At 41.1% G+C, this 14,119-nt stretch overlaps 1 non-coding gene across 1 annotated transcript; it reads right to left on the bottom strand.

Annotated features, from left to right (window-relative positions):
• Positions 1-10,940: 10,940 nt before the first annotated feature.
• LOC120253935 lies at positions 10,941-11,047 on the bottom strand. Its single transcript, XR_005534470.1, has one exon. It is a non-coding gene; the product is annotated as a small nucleolar RNA R71 (small nucleolar RNA).
• Positions 11,048-14,119: the final 3,072 nt, after the last annotated feature.

The raw sequence follows: 14,119 nt of genomic DNA on the forward strand, positions 1-14,119 counted from the left end.
ATTGCCTTACCTCCTCCTTTACGCGTGCTCTCTTACTTGTTGCTTTTATTTTTGAGAATTGAATCATTGTCACACTTATCACTATTGATCTTTCACATAGCTAAAAAGTGGATTAAATGTTTTTACTCCCTACTCCCTTTGGATTCGATACCCGCTCATCCGCGATTATTACTTCGACAAACCCGTGCACTTGCGGGATATACGCAAGGGGAACTTGTCAGGCATAGGCATCATCAACATGGGGACATAACCTCCTTATCCACATTAACAAGAATATCAATCAATTAAGAGCATGCGATGATTAATGAAAACTAGAATGATGTATTTGAATTAATCAATCAACATTTATAAATAATAATCGAGAGACCTAGACATACAATTCCAATCAACTTAGGTTCTCATGAATCATAAAAAGTAAAGCAACAAAGTACAAGAGAACCACAAGACCAAATAAATAATAAGTATGTGTTCAAAGTATTCCTAAACTAACTCCCTCTAATAGTTCTCCGAAGGTCGGTGATGAGAGGATCCAAGTTTATCCGAATGACGTGTGTCACTCATGACCTATCTGATGAGGATCGTTAAAGATGCCTGTCATATGTGATCTTCTTTGATATGCTTTTACACACCCATGGCGTGTGTGTACCGCAAGTGTATGGGTCATCAAAGTAATTAAAAACCCTGGTGAGTAGGTAGTCTAATCTATAGGGAATAGTTGCTAGGAAACACAGGTATTGCTACTTAACTATAGTGATAACCAAGTTGTGATGTTTATTCAAAATGTCAATACAAATAAAAGTAAAGAGAAAAGAGAACAAGCAAAAGGAATAAGGAGAGGCAATCAATAGGAAAATGGGGTACCCGGACAATGCTCACCCTAGGACTATTGTTTCATGAGCAAGACTAGCATTATACCTCCTAATTGACGTTTAATGAGTCTTGGAAATCTGATAAGTGCTTGAGTAGACATATTTTTATATATGTTTTACATGCATAGAGCATCATTTTACCATGGTTTATGTCTCATATTGTGTATTTGGTGTTCTTTTATGCATATAGGTTGTGAATGCCTTGAAGAGTAAAAAGGAAGCAAATATAGGCTATAAAGACACAATGTTGGGAGTTCTTATTCAATTCAAGGACCAAGACACGAGAGGAGTTCATAAACGTGGAGATGTGTGCCAACTTCGAAGAAGATTCAAGTTAATTCACTATTTGGAAGGGCACAAAGGCAGCCACATCTCCATGTTTCTTCACTTTGTGAAGATTGCAAGACTTCTCAAAAATACGTCGATAAAGAAAAGTTTTATATCCTACCACATGGACGTGTGCCCGGACATGTGGCCTCAAGTGAAGAGTGTTTGGACCGCGGTTTGTGATAAGCACTGTAGCAACTTCACTGTAGCAAAAATTATTGTTCACAAAAATTCCTGTAGCCCACGCGGCCGCGTGGAAAATCCACACAGGCGCGTGGGGGCACGTGACAGGAGCAATCTAAGGCCTATAAATAGCCGTTTTGCCCTATTCTTTCTCATCTTTTGTGCGGCTCTTGATGGGTGAGACGGCTAGGGTTTGGAGAGGAGGTCTTTGCGGCTTTGGATGCGCTTCGTCACCAACTTTGATCAATTCCTCCTCCATCATAGCATCAAGGAAGCCACCAGTGAACCTAGCTTCACAGTGGGTCCTTCAAGACGTCGAAGCTCTCCATCAAGGCCATCAGTTCATATATAAGGATGTTTATTTCTATGGTTTCAATGTACTTTCATTCATTGATGGTGTGTTTTGTATTTTGGTCCATGGAGAGCTAAAACCCTAGAAGGTATTTGGGCTTGTGAACCCTAGGATTCTCATCTTTTGTGGATTTTCTTAGTGTTTCTATTTAATCTGAGTTTGATTAAGTTTTAATCTTGATTGTCTAATGCTTGCTTGCCTTATTGATCTTTTGGTTATTTGGTTTGCATGATTTGTTACCTTGGTGAGAGAGAGGTCTCCATTAGGGTTAGAATCTCAAGATTGAAGAGGGTTGATAGGGCGAGTTATGAGATAGTGAGCATCCCTTTCCCCTCCGATTGGTGTATTATATCTCCGTTCCCTAAGCTCTATTCAACCATATTTGGTGTGAGGCGTGAGATTGAGAGATTTCTCCGCCGGGACCTTGTAGGGGGTTAGGATCCTTCGGCGGGAATTAGGGTTGGATCAATCTTTAGGAATCGGATATACCACTTGGAATCCCTAGAGTGCTTTGCGGTCATATGTGGTGTGAGGTGTTGAGATTCAGCGATTTCTCCACCGGGACCCCGTAGGGGACAAGTATCGGTGATCGGGAGGCCGGATCCGATTATATTTAGGTTTCCATGACTTTACTTACTCTTCATAGAAACACTTTGCTCATTCGGTACCTAATACCTGAATCCTAGGGGGAGCATTGCCCGAATACCCCACTTTTACTAATTGAGATCTCCCTCCATTTCACCCTTGTATATTCATCTCCGGTATTCATTTCTTCGCACATTAGATCACCACACCTTTCCATTTATCATTAGGCTAGAAAGCAGAGAAGAAGTTAGTACTAGTAGCCCTGTTCCTTGTCGATTCGACTAACCGACTCACTGGGTATTTTATTACTTTGACACCCGTGCACTTGCGGTTAACACGCATATTCAGACGTGTGTCAAAATCCAAAGACACACAGTCCCAAACTTAAGGTCAACTGTGACTAACCAGTACATTATGCCCCGATGGAAAGGGATACTCTCGATACCTCACACTGTGTAGGATTGCTTGAAGCTCTAGGGATTCCAAGTGATAAATTATATTCCCTAATATAGATCTAACTCTCTGGTCTAAGTAAAAGATCCTTAGTCACAATTAAGCCACAGCACTATGGATTACTTCAACATTTCACTCTATTGCTCATGTAACTAAGTCCAAGTGGAGTTTGTCTCTTAGTACTTCACTCTATCTTGACCGCAAAGAACTCTTGGAACGTTGAGGTAGGATAAATCACATCGGAAGGGAAAGGGGACCTTCTGATACCTCTTGACTCACTCTCTCGACCCTCTTCAACCTAGCTTTGTCTAATCCTAATGAAGTGTTACTCATTCACAAGGATACTAAGATAGATTCTCAACCCTAGTGTCACTCTAAGAAAAAATCAAATCAACAAGCATTCAAGGTTGAAATCCAATTAAAACATCAATTAAAGAAGCATGATAAGAGTCAATGAAACAAAATCATCCTAGGGTTTACAAGTCCAAGCACGCACTAGGGGTTTAGCTCTCCATGGAGCAATACCAAAACAAATATGAAATCAAGGATAAGTGAACGAAATCCATAGAGAAAACCTCCTTGTAGTTGACACAACCCTTGCGTGTGACCTACAAGTACACGGGTTTGTCGAAGTAATAAATCCCAGGTGAGTGGGGTACCGTATCCACAGGGAATAAGGAATAGAAACACCAAGATTGCTACTTAACTAAGTGAAAATGATACAATGATGGTGTGGATAAAGATTGATGCAAACAAACTAAAAAAAAATCAGAAAGAGAGGCACAATAAAATGAGAGGAAAGGCAATCTATAAAAGTGGGGTACTCGGATATTGTTCCTCTTGGGATTATTGCTTCAAGTGAAAAACCAACTATTATGATTCCTAACTAATGCTTAATGAGTCATGGACATCCTTAAATACACGGTCCCAAACCTAAGGTCAACCGTGACTAACTCTACATTATGCACTGGAGGAGAAATCAACCAGTCTCAACACCTCACACTATGTAAAGTTACAAGAAGCTCTAGGGATTCCAAATGATAAATCCTATTCCTATATGTAGATCTAACCCTTTGGTCCAGGCGAAAGACCCTAATCATAATTAAACCCTAGGTGTTAAAGTCACTTCAATGCTTTACTTTGTTGCTTGTGCAACTAAGCCCTAGTGGAGTTCATCCCATAACCCTTCACTCTATTGTGACCGCAAAGAACTCTTGGAATGTGGAGGTAGGATAAATCACACCGAAGTGGAAAGGGGACGCTCTGCTACCTCTTGACTCACCCTCTCGACCCTCTCCAATCTTGCTTTCTCTAATACTCATGGTTTGTCACTCAGTCAGAAGGATTACCAATGTAAACTCTCAACCCTATTGTCACTATAAAGGAGAAATCATTCAATAAGCATTAAAGATTGGAACTCAGATAAAGATATCAATTAAGGAAAGAAAAATAAAAGATTAATAAAGCAAACATATCCTAGGGTTCACAAATCCAAGTACCTACTGGGGGGTTTAGCTCTCCATGGAGTAAGATACAATCAATAATGAAATCAAAAGTAAAACCATGTATTCCATAGGAAAAATTCCCTAGTATTCTTGTCGATGGTCTTGTGGAGTAGCCTCATCCTCTCCAAAGGTCCCCTTGTCAAGCCTAGGGCACACCTCGCCTGATCGATGCCAATAAAAGCTCCCCCGATAACTATCTTCCAAGAGAAACACGGTGTCGAAGCCGTAGAACCACCCCAAAAGCCTTGCCAAAACCTCACTAAACCCTAGCTGCCGCCCTCCCAAAAGTTGGAGAAAAGATCGAAGAAAGGATGATAGATGCCTCCTTAAATCGGTATAAGTCGCGTCTTTACAAAGTGCTAGAATCGGGCATCCACAAGGGCGTGTGGAATTTCCATAGGCCCGTGTGGATTTCTGGAAATCTGATTTTCTACGGGCTATGAACAATAACTGCTAGAGAAATTACTAGAGTGATTTGCTATAGTAACCTGCTACAGTACTCTGACAAAATACTCCCGAATCCACACTTTTCATTGAGGTAACATAAACAGGCACACGTCTATGTTGTAGATCGCATCGTTTCTTTAATAAAATGCAATATTAGTGAAGATCTTGTTAACAATGCACAAGTTGGAATACGCAAATGTGACTGCGTTTATGCCCCTATAACTATGTAATTGCTTGGGCACATGGAGGTTGGGGCACATTCACGTATCTTCGATCACAACTTGTGACTTCACATTTGTTCAGTACAAGACTTCATCAACAGTAGTACAATCACAATCTACTTTGGCTTTTTTCTTTCATATTAGGTTTCACAACCGTTCATGCAAGAAAGTTCACAAATACACATGTATTAGAGCTAAAATCTAATAAAAGTAATGCTCATCATAAGAAAAGAATTCTTCGTATTACTAATACACAAGCACTTATCAACCCACTAAGGATTTTGCTCTCTATGGAGCGATACATGATCAAAGAATAAATCAAAGATTAAAGCAAACTATTTATAAAAATAACACCCTTGTTTTCCGTGATGATGGTCTCCAAGAGCCGCTTCTCCTTTTCCAAGGACTCCTCTGTCAAGCCTAGGCACACCTCACGGAAACAATGTGGTTGAAAGCTCCCCCAATAACTCTCCTCCGAAGGAAATTAATGTTGAACTCGGTACAAACACTCTAAGACTTGGCTTAACCTTCTCCAAACCCTAGCCGTGCTCTCCCCAAAAGATAGGAAAAAGATTTCCAAAATAACTCTTTGAGGCATTAATTATAATGCTGAATTTGGGATTTCACACGGCCCTGTGGATTTTCCACAAGGGCGTGTGGATTCTTAGGCTTTTTGAATTTCGCGTTTTGTGAAAAGTAAGTGCTACAGTACTCGTGGACAGTGTTTTGCTATATTAATTGCTACACTAATTGCTACAGTGATTCCCGAATTCCTTTTCTTCCCTTGAGGCCACACGGTTGGGCACATACCCGTGTAGTAGGTCATGTAAAACCTACTTTCATGACCTATTTTCGCTTCCTTTCTTCTTATACTGCCTCTGCAACCTTGAATGCACAAAAGAACACAAATACACACGAATACGCTATAAAACCTGATAAAAGCAATGCTCATTATTAGTAAAATCATGCTCAATAATATGTCTACATAAGCACTTATCATTAGGAAATAGTTAAAAGGGAAGCAATAGTAGCCCCATGGGCCAGTGGAATAAGAACCCTGTGTCACACATAGGGTATTACTTGACAACCTCATACACTTGTGGACGATACATCAATTATCTAACCATGATCAAATTGTTGAGAATAATGTGAGTAAGCTAGTAGGAGAGAAAGAAATTAGGGAGTATGAAAATATCGGGAGAACTACAATCAGAATAAAGCAGGTACTCAAGAGATTATCCCCCTAAGATTGTGAATTTAAGGTCCATGATCTAAGTTATGCTTCTTAATCAAGTCAAGATGAGTCATGTTAATCCTAAGAAACACCCATCCCATTCTCATGACAACCAGTGACTATTCCCTTATGAGGTTCTAGTGATGATCATTCACTTCACTGAACCCCCTATATGCCATACACTCGAGTAATCCAAATGATCAACTAGACTCCCAAAATTAGGTTAATCCCTCTCTTGAGGCGATTGATCCCATATACTATACAAACCTCGATGGTGATCTCTCTCTTCACTAGGGTTCATACGATCACTCAACGCTCATGGGATTATGAAAGTAGAGATGATCAAATCAAAGGAGAAAGGGAATGCTCCTTTACCTATAGGCTCACCCTCTCAACCCTCTCTAACCTCGGTAGGTGTAGCTCTAGTGGGTTTCTCAACTCATTACTAGCTGAACCCGAACATACAACTGAGCTCTTGATATAAATGGTCATACGACAATCAAAACACAAGATTGAAACTCAAATTAACTAGCATTAGAGAAGCATAAATTAAATCAACATCATACAATCCTAGGGTTCACATGCCCAAGTACCCAACAAAGAGTTTAGCCCCTCAAGAGCGATACAATCCAAGATCACAAATGATAATGAAATACATAAATAAATGAATAAGAACTTCCTCCAAATCAATGTCTGAAGGTCAGATGATAGGTTCTCTGAAGGGTGAATAACGCTTTGCTAGCAAAGGTTCATAGTCATCAAATGACTCTTCCCCTGGCTCACCGGTGTGGACAGTGGAGAACAACGCCGAAATCTCTCCTTGGCTGGATGAACTACTGCCAAGCCTTGGTTGTATGCCACCTTTCATTCTTTCCAAACTTTCCCAAGAGCTATCCCAAATGCTTAGCTAACAATTAGCTTATAAGTGTCTTGATAGGGTTCCACACAGCCGTGTGGAATTTCCACACAGCTTTTTAACATTTTGTCATTTTTCCTTGTTAGCTACAGTGCCTTTGGTATAGAAATCTTGTTATAGTGTTTGACTATAGTACTATAATAAAGTTAGTGTTGTATTCTTCAACTATCTAATACCCTACCCATAAGGCCATGTCTCGTGCTCGTATGAATTTACACTGTCTTGTAGTTGGTGATGTAGTCTTCAACTGTCTAAATTACCCTAAAATCATTCCATATTGCCAACTCTGCTCCTAGAGGTCCTCGTACACCCTGGCTGTACAAAGGGCATAAAAATAGGAAATAAGCACATAAAACTGATAAAAGTCATGCTCAATCTATATATAGTGGTGACTTAAGACATATATAAGTAAGCACTTATTAGCATGCTCACTAATAGTGAACACATGATCCCACCCTCTGACGGTGATGAGCTTCTGAACCTCGGCATCTAAACCAACCTCCTTAAGAGCCCTTAAGTTTATAACTCTGCTTTACGAAAATTTTCGGTGTCAGAGACTGATAAGTGCTTGTGTGTTAAGAATGCGAATTGTTCTTTCCTTACAATGAGCATTACTTTTATCAGGTTTAAGCGCTAATACATGTGTATTTGTGTTTCTTTGCGCATGTCGGGCTGTGAAGCTATGTTTTAAGAAAAGAAGCCAAAAGTAGATTGTATACGCACTATTTGGTTGAATCTTGAAACCAACAAATGCGAAGACACAAGTGGGGCTCTATGATATGTGAATGTGTGCCAACCTCCACGTATTCAAGCCATTACAATGTGTTGGAGGGGCACGAAGGCAGTTACATTTGTGTATCTCAACTCATGCAATGATAGCAAGATCTTCACCAATAAACCCATTTATTGAAGAAGCGATGCAATCTATGGCATAAACGTGTGCCCGTTTATGTTGCCTCAATGAAAAGTGGATTCGAGAGTATTTTTTGGCGGGGGTACTGTAGTAGGTGATGTAGTAAAACACTGTAGCAATTTACTATAGCAGTACTGTTTGTAGCTGGCTGAAAATGAGATTTCTAGAGAATCCACATGGGCATGTGGAAATTTCCCACATCCATGTGAATGCCCGATTCCAGCCCTTCTAAAGCCGCGATTTAGCCCGATTTCAGGATTCTTTTCCCCATCCATCTTTTGAGAGACTTGAGGCTAGGGTCTAGAGGGGTTTTAGCAAGGCTTTTGGAGTGGTTCTCCGGCTTCAACACTGCGATTCTCTTGGAAGATAAGTATTAGGGGAGTTTTTGTTGGCACCGATTCGGTGAGCTGTGCCCTACGCTTGACAAGGGGATCTTTGTAGAGGACGAGGCCTGATAAGTGCTTCTGTGATAAGAATATGAAGTGTTCTTTCCTTATGATGAGCATTACTTTTATCAGGTTTTAACGCTAATATGTTTATATTTATGTTACTTTCATGCATATAGGGTTGTGAGGCCGAATATTAGAGAAAGAAGCCAATGTGGATCGTAAATGCATCATCTGAAGGAAATCTTAAGAAGGTACAAATGCAATGACATAAGTAGGGTTTGGAATGCGGAATGTGTGACAAAATCCTCGTATTCAAGTTAGCACAACGATTTGGAGGGGCACAAGTGCGGTCACATTCAAGCATTTCGGCTTGTAAATGTTTAGCAAGATATCCTGCAATATATTCGTTATTGAAGAAACAAAGTGATCTACGACGTAAATGTGTGCCCGTTTAGGTTACCTTCATGAAATTGTGGATTCGGAAGTGTTTCGGGCCGGTACTGTAGCAGGGACTGTTTCAAAACACTGTAGTGGGTACTGTTCACAGCCGGATGAAGAAGGATGAAAACAGAAAATCCAAACGGGTGTGTGGAAATTTCGCACAGCCGTGTGAAAAATCCACAGGGGCGTCCATATGGGCGTGTGGATTCCCGATTCTTGCCCTATTTAAGGCCAATTTCAGCCACGATTTCAGGATTCATTTCTCCATCTTTTTCGCAATCTGAGAGAGGGCTTTGGCTAGGGTTTTGAGAGGTATTGGCTAGGGATTTGGAGAGGTTATATGGCTCTGACATCGCGCTCCATTTGGAAGAAGGTTAGTGGGAGAGCTTTCATCGCCACCGATCCGGTGAGGTGTATCCTAGGCTGGACAATGGGACCCTTGGACGAGTAGAGGACTCTCCACAAGACCATCGCCATGACAATTGAGGGGGTTTTCTATGTATTCTTTGCTTTTACATTTGATTTCATTGATTGTAATTAGCTCCATGGAGAGCTAAACCCCCTAGTGGGTACTTGGGTATTTGTGAACCCTAGGATGTATTCATTTCATTGAACCTTTTTATTATGCTTTTCAATTAATTGATGTTTTATTTGAGTTCCAATATTGAATGCTTGATTGTATGAATAGTCCCTTAGAGTAACACTAGGGTTGAGAGTTCTTGTTGATAACCTTTGTGAGTGAGTGACACACCACGAGAGTTAGACAAAGATATATTGGAAAGGGTTGAGAGGGTTGAGAGGGTGAGTCGAGAGGTAGCGGAGCGTCCCCTTTCCCCTCTGGTGTGATTTATTCTACCTCTATTTCCTCAAGTTCTTTGCGGTTATAGTAGAGTAAGTAGGTTAAAGGATGACCTTCCATTGGGATTAGTTGCGGGTGCAACGGAGTGAAGCGTTGAAGTGATTTTAGTATCCAAGGCTTAATTGTGGCTAGGGACCTTCCACTTGGACCAAACTGTTAGGTCTACATCTAGGAACAGGATTTATCACTTGGAATTCCTAGAACTCATTGCAATTCTATACGAGTGAGAGGTTGAGAGGTTATTTAATTTCTTCTCCTGGACATGTATAGAGTTAGGCATGGTTGACCTTAGATTTGGGACCATGTATTTAAGGATCTCCATGACTCATTATTGCATCAGTTCGAAAGTATAATAGAGGGTTCTTGTACTTGAAACGATTGTCCTAGGCCGAACAATATCAGGGTACCCCATTTATATCAATTGCCTTATCTTCTCCTTTACTTGTACTCTCTTTCTTGTTCTTTTACATTTGTTATTTAACATCTTGTCATACATATCACTATCCATCTTTCACTTAGCTAAGAAATAATTTAAGTGTTTTTATTCCCTAATCCATGAGGATACAATACCTCACTCATTTGGGATTTTATTACTTTGACAAACTCAGGCACTTGCTGGACATACGCAAGGGGCGTTGTCAAGTTTTTGGCGCCATTACCGGGGAGTAGGCATTTAGAGATACTTTGTACTTTATTTTGTCAGATATTCATTCATTCATTCTAGTTCATTTGTTCTTATTCTATCATCGTTCTGATTTCTTTTTCTTTCTTTTTGGTGTAGCTCCAGGTTATGACCTGAGGGAACCCCTCAATATTAATTGAAGGAGATCCCCAGCTTGAACGTACACTTAGAAGAAAAGGGAAAGAACCTGTGTAAGAATTGTCTAATCTAGATGATTTGGAAGTAGAAGAATCTGAAAACATGGCAGAACACAATGAGGAACTGCGGACATTATCCGATTATGCCAAACCTTCAATATTAGGGACACAATCAAGTATTGTGAGTCCCCCGATTACAGCTCAGAACTTTGAGCTAAAGCCGGCTTTTATCCAAATGTTGTAGCAATCCACACAGTTCAATTGTTTTTCCGATGAGGATCCAAACAGTCATATAGAGAACTTCCTATTTTCCTTAGAGAGAAGATTGAAGCAGTGGCTACACTCATTATGTAGAGCATCGATTACCACATGGAATGAGATGGTAGAAGCTTTTCTGGCCCGCTATTTCCCTCTCAGAAAATCTACAAAGTTTAGGAATAAGATCTCATCCTTTGTACAGTCGAAATTGGAGTCTCTATTTGAGATGTGGGAAAAGTTCAAGGAGCTCCTGAGAAAGTGCCTGCAACATGGATTTCCGGAGTGGATGATTGTTCAAACCTTTACAACGGGTTGAATCCAAGTACAAGGCAACTCTTGGATACGGTAGTAGGAGATAACTTAGGCAGCAAGACCCCCAGTGAAGCCCGTCAACTAATTGAAGAAATGGGGTTAAATAGCTACCAATGGAATGCTAGGGAAAAGAAAAAGCTGGTCGGGCTCCATGAGATAGATGCAGTAACTTTATTGGTGACTCAAGTGGAATCATTAAGTAAGAAGTTAGATCTTCTAACTTCAAATTGAGTGGCAGCCGTGACTATTTGCACCGGATGCGGTGGAGGACATGCTCCCTCTGATTGCCCGATCTCTATTGGTAATGCATCTTCGGTTGAGAATGTCAATTTTGTGAGTAATGCAATGAGGAACCAAGGGATCCATATAGCAACACCTACAATTCCGGTTGGAAGAATCATCCTAATTTTTGATGAAGTAACCAAGTTCCACAAAAGGCATGGGGCCACCGGGTTTCCAACAACAACAAGCCCCAAACATGGAAAACCGAGTTTCAGGTTTGGAGACCCGAATGACCGATTTGGAGAAGGCCTTGACTAGGTTTGTACAATCGTCAGATACAAGGTTTCAATCAGTCAAGGCTAAACTTTGCAACCACACCGTCTCTTTGCACAATCTTGAAAATCAAGTGGGGCAGATTGCAAAGTCTCTATTAAAAAGGCCACAAGGAAGCTTGCTGAGTAATACCGACACCAATCTTAGAGAGCATATAAAGGTGATCACTTTGAGAAGTGGTCGTGAGGTTGAAGGGAGGTTTTAGAGTCAGAGGCCCAATAAACACACACTAGAGGTTATAGAGGTTGAGAAGGAAGCAAGCAAAGAGAAGGAGATGGCACCCCCACCTTTCAAGCCAAGAATCTTTTATTCCTCTAGAATGAAGAATGACCAAGGGGATAAACAGAATAAGAAGTTCCTAAGTTTGTTCAAGCAACTCGACATCAATATTCCTTTTGTTGAGGCATTGGCCCAAATGCTTAAGTATGGACAATTCTTGAAGGATTTGTTGACTAACAAGAGAAAGTTGGAGGAGAGTGCTTCAGTGATCTTAGATGCGTCTTATTCGGCGGTGTTGCAAAAGAACATGCCGAACAAGAAGAAAGACCTGGGAAGCTTCATCATTTCCTGTAATATTAGCAATTTGGGTGTAGAAATGACATTGGCAGACTTAGGAGCCAGTATCAACATCATGCCATACACCTTCTTTCGGAAGCTGGGCTTAGGCAAGCCTAGACCCACTTGGATAACTTTGCAATTGGAGGATTGAACGGTGAGACATCCAAGGGGTATCATCGAAGATGTGCTTGTCAAGGTGGGCAAGTACATTTTTCCTGTAGACTTTGTAGTGCTAGACATCGATGACGATGCGGATGTACCTTTGATACTTGGGAGCCCATTCTTACGGACTTCCAAGGCATTGATTGACATGGACGGTGGGGAGCTAACATTGAGAGTTGGAGATGACAAGCTCACATAACGCCTTCCTGAAGTCATGCGACATTCTCGTGATTTAGATGATGATTTGTATTTTCTAGACACTACTGATGAGATTGATGATGAATACATGAAGGAAATGTTCAATCCAGACCCGTACAAGGGTTTATTCAACCAAGAGATGGAAAAAAAAAGAAGTTATGATGCTTGGTTCGACTGAAGAAGTACCATCTACTACGGGGATCCTGAAGAAAGTGCTTCGGAAGATGAAGAGGGTCAGGAGACTCTATTGGAAATACTCCAAGGCTATTGGGGACGTGCGTGAACCGAACAAATTGGATGCACCATTGCTAGGTGGTCGCAAGCCCGATAACTCCCCCTCTATTTTCAAGAGACTTTGTTAATCATGCTTTCAAGCTATGGGTAAGAGGGCAACCTTCATCTATCAACCCCCATGAGGTAAAACAAGGTACTTCAAGCTTAGTGACGTTAAACATGCGCTTCTTGGGAGGTAACCCATGTTTTTAATGTTTTTCTAGTTTTTAGTTAGTATTTGCATGAATAAGGTTTTAAGTATTGGTGTCATAATTCTTAGATGCTTTTCCTGTGATTTTCTTGTGTATATTATGGTGTTATCATGTGCCTAATTCTGTGTGGCGAAGAATCTTGGTTGTTTGAGTGTGTTTTTCATGTTTTCTCTGGTTAATATTGCATTGTTAGGTAGGCTTTGCGTATATATCTGTGTTCAAGAATTTTCTGCAGAGCATACAAAAGTTTTCTAAGTGTCTAGAGAAAACACATGCCCGTATGGAAATTTCTGCACGGGGGTGCATTTTCGTTCAGAGATCATCCAGAGATGGCACAGGGGCATAGACTCGCCCCAGTGAACAACCTTATGATTTTTGCACACCCTGGGTAATTTCCACACGGGCGTGCGTGTTCCTGCTGAGACATAGCAAATTATCCTGAGAGCACAAAGGGGCATGAACTCGTCCCTGTGGGTGAACTTGCGACAAACGTACGGGCGTGGGTATTTTCTGCACGCTCATGTGGATCTCTGCAGAAGAGCTCCTTCAATCCCTAGAAGACAAAAGGGCGTGCGTTCGCCCCTGTGAGTTGGGCTTATGAATGGCCACGCCCGTGCGTAATCTTCGCACGGGCATGCAAAACACATAGATGATTCTCTCGGTTAGACAGAGAAGACACAGGGGCATGCAGCTATCTCTGTGGGTCGGGCGCACCGGCGTGGGTATTTTCCGCACGCCCGTGTGGTTGCATTTAGAGAAAGTGAGTGTTTTCTCGATTGGGCACAGGGGCGTGCATCTACCCCTGTGAAGCTCTCTTGTGGAGGTGAACGGGCATCGATAATTTCCGCACGCCCGTATGGATGCACAGAATTCTAAGGGACGCGAGTTTTTTTTAAAAGCTTCTTGAATTCTCTTCTTCTTGACTTCCAATCACTCGAAGATCGACTTTGATTAGTCTCCTGGCCCAGATATCACTGTTTTAGATGGTTTTCTAGTCAATTTCCACACCGAATTCGAAGTTTTCATACCTATTTCATCGGTAAACATTTTTACCCTCTCTTCTTTGCCAATTCTTGTT

Source organism: Dioscorea cayenensis, unplaced genomic scaffold (assembly GCF_009730915.1).
Source record: "Dioscorea cayenensis subsp. rotundata cultivar TDr96_F1 unplaced genomic scaffold, TDr96_F1_v2_PseudoChromosome.rev07_lg8_w22 25.fasta BLBR01000253.1, whole genome shotgun sequence".
NCBI classification, from domain to species: domain Eukaryota; kingdom Viridiplantae; phylum Streptophyta; class Magnoliopsida; order Dioscoreales; family Dioscoreaceae; genus Dioscorea; species Dioscorea cayenensis.